We start from the raw sequence: 9,584 nt of genomic DNA on the forward strand, positions 1-9,584 counted from the left end.
GATATTTCCTGCATATTCATAACCACATAATGTGTATCAGCTGTGTCTTCGCAAGCTGCATGTTTTAGCTTTTGCAGTTTTCTGTCCCTTGCATTGCAGCATGTGGCCCCTTAACCTCATAAATAGGTCAGAAGTTCAAACAGGTGAAGGTGGTGTTCTCCACAGGTGTTTCAATGAGGTTCATTCAGACATTGGCTTCTCATCACTCACGTGAGCCTGTTATTCATGCAGTTTGAGCTCCTTCACTCTTTCAAAATGGAGGTGTTGACAGCCATAGAGAGAGCAGAAGCACCCTCCTCCGCTCCTCCGCTGCCCAAACCTTCAACAACACAACTGTCCTCTGTGAAAGACAAGATCTCCAGGTGTGCAGTAGATATGAGGTGTAACAGATGTGTGGGTGAAGATCAGGTCCCTGCTTAAGGGAGGATTAGAGGCGAGGCTGAGGTAACTGTTGATGGCAACTTGCAGCCAATGTTTTGGTTCTGCTCTTGGAGGCTAAAAAATGTTGTTATGACAGCGAGAAACTCAGACTGCATAACAGTTTTCATCTGTGCAAAAACCTGGGTCAATCGGTATAATTAATAATAGAAAAATGTAAACAGTCCTTCATAGAGCACTCATTTTTTGTTAATGTTGTGCCAGCCAGTATGGTAATCATTTTGGATTGACATCTAACAGTGTTGATGTAGCAACATGCAAAGACAATTTAGTTTGATAGTGCCATTATATCACCTTTCACTCTTTTATTTCTTTAATTGTATTAGGTCATAAGTGCTGTTCCTTTCTAACTTGTCTACAGGCTGCTTCAAGTAAGCAGTTGTCTCTTTCATGCTATTTACAGTTTGTATAAAAGTATACAAAAGGTCAAATTAGATTCCCAAAATATTTTTTCCAGTCATGAAAATGCTTTTTCCCAAATGGAAACGTTGACTCAGGATGAATGAAAGAAAGCAGATTTTTGTAATATAATTAAAAAAAAACAAAAATTATATTTCTATGATCTTTTAAAAGGCTCCATGGATAGAGTTTTCATGTATTTTGATTAATTACAGACTCAGTGAAAGTGATTGTGGTGATCAAGTGAAATGTTTTATGCGGTGTCCTTTTTCAAATTAAGAACAGATAAAACAAAACGGAAACAGCTGGCCAAAAAAAGCAGAGAATCCAAACAAACAGTAAGTCAAGCATTTTAATTATGCAATATGTTACTAATTCAAATACAGTCAAATTCACATGTCCACTCCTGAAAGTATTTGAGGTAAACAGATTTGTCCAAATAGGGATGTTTGAAGGCATTTATAATGTCATTGTATTTACTTTCAAACAGGTGTGAAAGCCAGTCAGAATGCTGCCATTCATTGTAATAATTCATTTGAGATTAAAGTATGAGGTGAAACACCATCTTTCAATCCTATATGAAGATACAAAGTACAGAGCACTGATATATGCAAGTAATTAAAATAACTGAGGAAAATATGTACTATCTGCAGCCAACAAACACAGAATAAGACCACTGCAATCTCTTCACTTAATTTTTTTCTCATTTTATGTTGCTACCTTATGCTTTAAATTACTTTTTTCCCCAACATTAATCTACACTCCATACACCATAATGGAAAAGCAAAAAACATTTTAACATTTTTGCAAATTTATTAAAAATAAAAAACTTAAATGATTCCATTGCATAAGTATTCATACCCTTATCTGGGACAGTTGAAATTTAGCTCAGGAGTATTAATATTGCTTGTAGATGTTACTACACTTTGAGTGTGGCATGTGGCAAATTGAACTGAATGGGTATGATTTCGAAAGGCACACGTGTCTTAATAAAAGGTCTAACAGCTGGAAAATGCATATCAGACCAAAAAATCAAGCCCTGAGGTAAAAAAAAAAACTGCCTGTAGAGCTCAGAGACAAGATTGCATCAAGTCACACATCTGGGAAGGAGTTCAGAAAAAATCTGCTGCATTGAAGGTTCATAGAAACATGTAGTCTCTGTTACTCTCTGTTACCTTACTGGAAGAAGTTTGAAACAACCACAACTCTTCCTAGAGCTGGCCTCCTGGCCAAACTGAGCAGTTGATGGAGAAGGACCTTTGGTAGAGTGGTGACCAAAAACCTGATGGTCACTCTAGTTGAACTCCATGATCATATATGCAGATGGGAGAAACTTACAGAAGGACAAACATCACTGCAACGCTTCCCCGATTTGGGCTTAATGGTGGTGTGCCAAGACTCAATCCTCTCCTCAGTATCCAGAGGATACTCAGACTGTGATAAACAATATTCTGTGATCTGATGAACCTCAATTCCAACCATCATGCTTGAAGGAAACCATGCATTGCTCATCACCTGCAGAGTACCATCCCAAAAGTAAAGTGTGCTGGTAGCAGCCTCATGCTGTGAGACTGTTTTTCAGTGGCAGGGGCTGGGAAAGCTCAGTGCACCAAAATATTGAGATAGCCTTAATGAAAACCCAGTCCGGAGCATTCAGAACCTTAGACAGAGCAGAAGGTTCACTTTCCAACAGGACAATGGCCCTAAGCACACAGCAAGAGTGGCTTATAGACAACTCTGTGAATGTCCTGGAGTGGCCCAGTCAAAGTCTGGGCTTGAACCCTATCAGACATTTCTGGAGAAACCTGAAAATGTCTGCCAGGCCCCATCCAAGCTGACAGAGCTTGAGAGGTGAAGCAGATAATTGCCCAATGTTGATGTGCAAATCATGTTGCATCATACCCAAAAAGACTTGAGGCTCTAAAGGTGCTTCAACTAACTACTGAGTTAAGGGTATGAATACTTATGCAATGTTGTGACAATTCTGTTTTTGCTTTGTCATTATGGTGCATGGAGTGTAGATTGATATGGAAAAAGTAATTAAAAACAGTTACAAAACATGAAAAATGAAGGGGTATGAATACTTTAGCAAGGCACTGTATTCCAATGCAAATTTCCATCAACAAGCCTTTGGGTGACCTCTTGAGAGAGATGCCTGTCTGTCTTCAAGGCGAAGCAGACAAATGTTCAGACAATGACAGCAGTATTTATGTGTTCTTTTGGATGTGGCCTTTCCTGAGAACATCTACTGGAATGGGCTGGTGGATGGACCTTCCTGTTTCTATTCAAACTGTCTTGGTTGAACCTTGAAAGGAAACGAATGAGACTGGGAAACTCAGAATTCCTATCCTTCCTTAGGAACTGTGACCCATGGAAGCACGTGATGGAGTTAAAGTCATAATAAGTGATGGCCTTTATAGTGGAAGGTGAAAATTCTTTGGTTTAGGTTGTAAATAGTCTGACACACACATTCTCTGAACTCATGGAAACAAACTTTTCAAGAAGTTGTTTGAAGAGTTCGGTGCAGGGTGTTTTTAAAAGCAATGCATTTAAATGATTCGCCATATGTTTTAGTTCAGCTTTAACTATACTTGTCATCAACCTTTATATTCTTGTTGGAAATTTCCATTTAATTAAAACAACAATTTTGTGGTCTGAAATCCTGACTTATGTCAACATCTGACCAAGCCTTTACACTTCCCTATTTTTGTCACTGTATTAGTCATCTGAATTAGTGGGACAATGGGTTTTATTGTGGAATCCAGATACTAAAATGGATTTAATTTAGTAATTTATATTCACCAAATTCATGAAACTCCTAAAGACACTTAAATGAAGTCATAATCAACTGGCTCAAAGCAACGGAAACAATTACACATCACCCTTTAAAAAAAAACAATGTTTTTTTTCTCTGTTCTTAATAGTAACTTTATCTCACTACACACACACACACACACAAAAACATTTTACATCAAGTAAGAAATTACAGCTAAATAGTTTTATTGTAGAATTCTTATGAAGTCCTGTGAAACACTGTGCTGGTGTCTTAAAAAGTATCTCATATGGAAACAGAATGTTCTCAACCCTGCATTATTTCAAGCAGAAAATTGCTAACCATAAATGGTCTATTTATGAAAATAACTGGGAAAAAGTGTGAATCAGTATCTAAAGGTAATAGACTAAAGCATTATTTTTATTTAATAGAAATAACATGAAAATATGAATAGTCTGCATGTCACATGATACAGTTCAGTCGATTACAATTAATTATAATAAAAAAAGTCATTTTTGCGGCTGTTTCATTTAGAAACTCGAAAATTAAGGTGACTGTTGCTTTAGAGGTAACACAGTGACTTTAATTTTTGTGAAAAGAAAGCAATAGTGATTTTTAATCAAGTTTGTTTCAAATTTGTGAGATTCCTACGCTGAAGGTAAAAAAAGAAATTAATTTGACTAATTTATCAAGAATTATTCCTACAATATAGATGGTCTTAATTATAAGAGAGAGAAAGGGAGCGATCTTAATAATGCTGCTATTAAAAAACTCCAGTATTAGTCAGTATTATTAGTGACACCTGGTGTTGCTATCATACACTACCACCTGATACCAAAATCACATCCACATTTTTCTTTTATCAGTCCTAAATGCTATTCAGGTGTACAGATGTGTTCATTACGATGATTTCACGTTGATAGAGAGCTGGGATAAAAGAAAAGACTTCAGACTCTCTTTCAATAATGTGGCAAATTAAAATACAGTTGAGGTCAAAAGTTTACATACACCTTGCAAAATGTTAATTATTTTACCAAAATAAGAGGGATCATACGGTCACGATTCAGGCAGGAACACACGAACAACGACGTAAGAGTATTTAATAAATCCAATGGGAAACAGGCAGACACAGGAACACAAGGAGGTAACATTAAAGACCGACAGCATTGAGGGGAAAACACACACACTAAATACACAGACTGATTACACATCCAGGTGGAGACAATGAGGGAGAAGCCAAAACACTCAGATCTGCAGGGGGAATTGATGGGAGAAACCAAAATAAAAAGTCCAGGGGTGTGACATTACCTCCCCCTCCCGGAAGGCGCGTCCTCATGCCGACAGACAGAGAAAAAAAAAAAAAACAGTACAAAGTCTTAGGAGGGGGCTTTGGTGGAGGACGGACTCCCAGGAGGAGGGCACAAGATGGAGTCCAGGGTGGTGACGAAATAGTCCATGGAGGTGATGACGGAGGGAGGAGCCAAGGAGGTGACAGGAGGGGGCTGGAGCAGGAGGAGCCAGGTGGGACCCAGAACTCAACCATGATGGAATCCCACGGTGGAGCCGATGGAGGGAGGAGCCATGGTGGAGGAAGGGCTGACGACTCCATGGGGCCGACCGACAGAGGCGGAGCAGGTGGTGGGAGAGCCCGAGGCGGAGACGGAAAGCCGATGATCTTGGGCGACACCGCGGATCCGGAGGGCCAAGGCGGAACCCAAGGCTCTGGCGACCAAGGCGGAGATGGAGATCCGGAGGTCCGCGGCGGAGCTGGAGCGACAGAGGGCCGAGGCAGTGCCCGCAGGAGGGAGGAGGTCCACAGAGCCGGTGGGACGGAGCGACGAGGCACAGCCGGAGGAGTAGAGTCCAGAGGCGAAGGAGGGGCGACGACTGACCAGGGCGGAGCCGGAGGGACGATGGAGCCCGGTGGAGCTGGTGGACCGACGGGCGACGGTGGAGACGAGGGAGCAGAGAGCCGGGGTGGAGCCGCAGGGTCGGAGGGCCGAGGCGAAGTCCAGGACTCTGAGGCTGGAGGCGATGGTGAGGGATCCTCCAGCCATGACACCGATGGAGACTGGCAGACCCGCGGCGAACCCACCGCACAGATGGTGGACTGAGGGTGAGCAAGGGGACAGACAGAAGACAGCGGGGATTCTGGAAGGCTCGGCAGAACCAGCGGAGAATCAGGCAGAGACAGAAGAGGGAGGGTGGGTGGGAAATTTAGGCAGACAGGTATTTCCGTGACAAAGTCTATTAAATCCCCAGAGTTGTGCTCATGCTCACCCCCAGTGGTGGTGCAGTGGGCAGGGCTCTCTACCGCCCTCTCTTGCTCCACGAAGCACTCCACCGTCGCAGATGTAATGGCCGGCTCTCGCACCTGGTCGGAAGTTTTGAGCCCATCCGCTCCGGGCTCGGGCTTCCTGTCTATGATGGGCTCAGGCTCGTAATCCGCGGGTCGGAGTGGCTGGCTGGGCTCTGGGTCTGGAGTGGCACTGAAGAGGTTCTCCTGGGAACGGGTGGAAAACGAGGGTTTGTTTCTCGCCAGTGTCCACTCCACAAACGCGGCGAAGTCCGCTCGAGGGCCGTCCTGGGACGACGGCGCTCTGCATGACGCGTTGAGGCTAGCGTCATAGAACACACAGAGCGCGTCGTCCGGATAGCTGGTGGTGTTAGCTACAAGCTGGAACATGAGAGGTAAATCCCCCTGCTTCAGCCGGAGGAGGTTGAATTCTGGACGTGGAAGGAATCCATGGGGGAAACACAACGGAAACAAAAAGACTGGGAAATGCAAACGAGAAATAAAAACGTGGTAAGACGCAAAAAAAAAAAAAAAAAAAACTGTTTCGGTCAGTCTTTCTGTCACGATTCAGGCAGGAACACACGAACAACGATGTAATAAAAAGTAAGAGTATTTAATAAATCCAATGGGAACCAGGCAGACACAGGAACACAAGGAGGTAACATTAAAGACCGACAGCATTGAGGGGAAAACACACACACTAAATACACAGACTGATTACACATCCAGGTGGAGACAATGAGGGAGAAGCCAAAACACTCAGATCTGCGGGGGGAACTGATGGGAGAAACCAAACTAAAAGTCCGGGGGTGTGACACATACAAAATGCATGTTATTTTTTATTTGGTACTGACTTGAATATTTCACATAATAGACGTTTACATATAGTCCACAAAATAATAGTTGAATTTATAAACATGACCCCATTCAAAAGTTTACATACGCTTGATTCTTAATACTGTGTTGTTACCTGAATTATCCTTGTTTAGTGATAGCCCCTTGTTTGTCTTGAACAGTTAAACTGCCTGCTGTTCTTCAGAAAAATCCTTCAGGTCCCACAAATTCTTTGATTTTTTTCAGCATTTTTGTGTATTTGAACCCATCCAACAATAACTGTATGACTTTGAGATCCATCCTTTCACACTGACAACTGAGGGACTCATATGCAACTATTACAGAAGGTTCAAACGCTCACTGATGCTTCAAAAGGAAACATTGCATTAAGAGCTGGGGGTGAAAACTTTTTGAATTTGAAGATCAGGGTAAATTTAACTTATTTTGTCTTCTGGGAAACACGTAAGTATCTTCTGTAGGGCAGTACTTAAAAAAAGATATTTAGGCAAAATAAGAAAAATGTACACATCTTCATTCTGTTCAAAAGTTTACACCCCTGGCTCTTAATGCATCGTGTTTCCTTCTGGAGCATCAGTGAGCGTTTGAACCTTCTGTAATAGTTGCATATGAGTTCCTCAGTTGTCCTCAGTGTGAAAAAATGGATATCAAAATCATACAGTCATTGTTAGAAAGGGTTCAAATATGCAAAAATGCTGAAAAACCAAAGAATTTGTGGGACCTGAAAAACGAAGAATGAAGAACAACAGGCAGTTTAACTGTTCAGGACAAACAAGGGCTATCACTAAAAAAAAAAAAGGATCATTCAGGTAACACACAGTATTAAGAATCTAGTGTATGTAAACTTTTGAACGGGGTAATTTTTATAAATTCAGCTACTATATGTAAACGTCTTTTATGTAAAATATCTTATTAACATCAGTACTAAATAAAAAAATAATATGCATTTTGTATGATCCTTCTTATATTGTTAAAATAACTAATATTTTGCAGATTCTGCAAGGTTTACGTCAACTTTTGACCTCAACTGTATATGATTTGTGGTATTTGAAAGACAATACTTTGACCTCATTTGAGATCGACTTAGAAAAACATTACCAAATGTGATGTCTTTTGTTCCCTGTTATTAAATCTGGTTTATCCTAAAACTCTAAACCTACTCTAGCTCACAAGCTAGTAGGCCTATGATAAACTGCAGCCATGCTAAGTCATATTCAGAGCTAAAGATGTCATTAAAAATGTGAGCATTTAAATGACATCATTGCCAGAGGGTGAAGAAAAAGAGTGAAACGTTACCAATGTCTATAAAAAGACAAGATGATGTTAAATGTTAATTGCTTTATGAGCTAATGAAGCTAACCTCAACACATTTGATGAGCATCAAAGAAAGGGGGAAAAAGTGTCATGGAAAGTCTTTGCCACTTACCACAATTGAGGTTGACACAACTGCATGGCAAACATTTAAATCGTGATAGAGGTGTAAAAAAGCCACACCCACCAGCACTTCACTTTCATGGGTCTGTTCATTATGGAAAAATCTACATGCAATTTGTTATAAATCCCAAACTGCTATTTCAGGGGGACCACACATGGAGACGAGCAAGCTAAGCTACGTTTTATTTCATAAAGCCTCACCAATAATAATATGTAATAGTGTTCCACTGTTAAGAATATAGAAATATATAGATTAGGCAAATCAGGAGAATTAGCCATGGGGGAAAAAAAAAACATTTTTCCATTATTTGCTTCTGGTTCAGCGAAGCAACAATGCATCATGTCTCACATTCATTCCCACGCAAGCAATATTTGAAACATATGCTATAAATGGAGATGATCTGAGAACATTAGCAAACGCGCTTGCAAGACCATGAAATTACTACAATATACATTCCGTGTAAATTGAACAGTTGCACTGTATTGCTACGTGACGACTGCACATGCTTCAGAAAGTCCCACTAATATGAAAATAAACACATCAGTCATGTGGACTTGTTTTGCGATAAGATGAGCAAGCGGCTGAATTGTAAAGAAAAGTTTAAGCAGAGGTGCATTCTGACATTTTGAGTTTATACTTCACACGATCTGAGATGCAGATAAATCAAATTGCCATCTAAATGGTGCTGAGTGGCCCAAAAACAACAGCCCACAAACCAAAAGAAATCAAACACTGAAACAGAGAAATTGTTGTTTCTCTGTTTTATTTATAAACCATACGCATTTTTTCCATACAGCAAAATCCATGCGCAACTGTTCATGATTTACTAGAAAAATAAAGAGAGAACCCAGAAGACAATAATTACTAAGAAGTTGGTTCCTCCGGAACTTTCTATGATTTTTTAAAAGATAAATTTTCAGTTTATGACTAAAAATAAGATTTGTCTAAAGCATTGTGTTTTTTTCCTAAACGTATGTTGCTAAATAGAGTGTTTTGACGACGTGTCATCAGTCGGCCATATTGGCGGCACTGAACGTAATCAACCAAATGAATCTCATATATTTTTCTGATTATTGCCACTGAAAATGGTCCATTATTGTCATGTTTTGGGCTGTACTAATCAGTCGGATCAGGAAAAACATTTGGGCCTGGTTTCACAGAAAGGGCTTATGCTGCGTTCACACCGCACACTTTGTCTGCGTCAGGCAACGCTCCCAACGCATCTAGTTTGACGCATGTACGTTGAAGCTTGCAACGCTTGCTTTTTGGTGCGTTCACACCGCACACGTCAGGCAACGCTCTGTCCCTCAGACTCCTCCACCGCTTTTTGCACACTTCCCCTGAATAAACCATGGCAAACTAGTAGGGACTGGACATTTTGGAATCTTCTC

The sequence above is a fragment of the Garra rufa genome, chromosome 5 (genome assembly GCF_049309525.1).
Source record: "Garra rufa chromosome 5, GarRuf1.0, whole genome shotgun sequence".
In the NCBI taxonomy this organism is placed as follows: Eukaryota; Metazoa; Chordata; class Actinopteri; order Cypriniformes; family Cyprinidae; genus Garra; species Garra rufa.